This window comes from Arachis hypogaea, chromosome 15, assembly GCF_003086295.3.
Source record: "Arachis hypogaea cultivar Tifrunner chromosome 15, arahy.Tifrunner.gnm2.J5K5, whole genome shotgun sequence".
NCBI lineage: Eukaryota > Viridiplantae > Streptophyta > Magnoliopsida > Fabales > Fabaceae > Arachis > Arachis hypogaea.
The window spans coordinates 115,178,887-115,180,928 of record NC_092050.1 but is presented as its reverse complement, the minus strand read 5'-3'; the positions used below and the strand labels follow the sequence as shown (position 1 = coordinate 115,180,928).

The 2,042-nt window shown below is 38.9% G+C and overlaps 1 non-coding gene across 1 annotated transcript; it reads left to right on the top strand.

Annotated features, from left to right (window-relative positions):
- Positions 1–997: 997 nt before the first annotated feature.
- On the top strand, positions 998–1,105 carry LOC112752951 (small nucleolar RNA R71). Its single transcript, XR_003177359.1, has one exon. It is a non-coding gene; the product is annotated as a small nucleolar RNA R71 (small nucleolar RNA).
- The last annotated feature ends 937 nt before the right edge of the window (positions 1,106–2,042 follow it).

Below are 2,042 nucleotides of genomic sequence, written 5' to 3'. Positions count from 1 at the left end.
TTGCTCCTAGATATTTAGCAACTTTCTCTTCAGTGATGTCTTCATCCTCTTCAGAGGAAGAATATTCATCAAAGCTCATGAATGGAAGAAGGAAGTTCAATGGAATCTCTATGGTCTCTGTATGAGCCTCAGATTCCTTTAGTTCCTCAAAGGGAAACTCCTTTCTGTCCAAAGGACGTCCCATGAGGTCTTCCTCACTGGGATTCACGTCCTCCTCCTCCTCTGGGCATTCGGCCACACCAAGTAAGATTATGGCCTTGAACTCTCTCTTGGGATTTTCTTCTGTATTGCTTGGGAGAGTACTGGGAGGAGTTTCAGTAATCTTACTCAGCTGACCCACCTGTGCCTCCAAATTTCTAATAGAGGACCTTATTTCATTCATGAAACTTAGTGTAGTCTAGGATAGATCAGAGACTATGGTTGCCAGGCCAGAATGGCTCTGTTCAGAATTCTCTGTCTGTTGCTGAGAAGATGATGGAAAAGGCTTGCTATTGCTAAACCTATTTCTTCCACCATTATTATTGAAGCCTTGTTGAGGCTTCTGTTGGTCCTTCCATGAGAAATTTGGATGATTTATCCATGAAAGATTATAGGTGTTTCCATAGGGTTCTCCCATGTAACTCACCTCTGCTATTGCAGGGTTCTCAAGATCATAAGCTTCTTCTTCAGAAGATGCTTCTTTAGTACTGTTGGATGCAGCTTGCAATCCATTCAGACTCTGAGAAATCATATTGACTTGCTGAGTCAATATTTTGTTCTGAGCTAATATGGCATTCAGAGTATCAATTTCAAGAACTCCCTTCTTCTGAGGCGTCCCATTGTTCACAGGATTCCTCTCAGAGGTGTACATGAACTGGTTATTTACAACCATTTCAATGAGTTCCTGAGCTTCGGCAGGGGTTTTCACGTGAAGAAATCCTCCTGCAGAATGGTCCAATGACATTTTTGACAACTCAGACAGACCATCATAGAATATACTTATGATGCTCCATTCTGAAAGCATGTCAGTAGGACACCTTTTGATCAGTTGTTTGTATCTTTCCCAAGCTTCATAGAGGGATTCTCCTTCCTTCTGTCTAAAGATTTGGATTTCCACTCTAAGCTTGCTCATCTTTTAAGGTGGAAAGAATTTGGCCAGGAAAGCACTGACCAGCTTATCCCAAGAGTTCAGGCTATCCTTAGGTTGTGAATCCAACCATGTTCTAGCTTTGTCTCTTACAGCAAAAGGGAAAAGCATAAGCCTGTAGACCTCGGGATCAACTCCATTGGTCTTGACAGTGTCACAGATTTGCAAGAATTCATCTAAAAACTGATGAGGATCTTCCATTGGAAGTCCATGAAACTTGCAAAGCTGCATTAGAGAAACCAATTGAGGCTTAAGCTCAAAATTATTTGCTCCAATTGCAGGGAGTGAGATGCTTCTTCCATAGAAGTTGGAAGAGGGTGCAATAAAGTCATCAAGCATCTTCCTTGCATTTCCACCATTGTTATTAGGTTTGGCCATGTCTCCTTCTTTTTTGAAAATTTCTGTCAGGTTCTCTCCAGAGAGTTGTGCTTTAGCTTCCCTTAGCTTCCTCTTCAGAGTCCTTTCAGGTTCAGGATCAGTTTCAACAAGAATGTTCTTATCCTTGTTCCTGCTCATATGAAAAAGAAGAGAACAGAAAAGAAAATATGGAATCCTCTATGTCACAGTATAGATATTCCTTATGTGAGTATAAGAAGAGAAGAATAGAAGAAGGAGAAGAGAAAAACTCGAACGCAGAGAAGAAGATGGGGTTTGAATTATGAGTAGAAGAGAAATGTTAGTAGATAAATAAATAAATAGAAGGAGATGAGAGAGGGGGGGGGAAATTCGAATTTGATTTAAACTAAAAGAAAAAATATTTTTGTTTTTATTTTAAAATGTAGTTAGAATTCGAAAATTAAGAGAAGGAGTAAAATTAAAATTAAAAATTAAAACAATTAGTTAATTAGAAAAAATTTTAAAAAAGTGGATAGGAATTTTCGAAAATTAGAGAGAGAAAATTAGTTAGGTGGTTTTG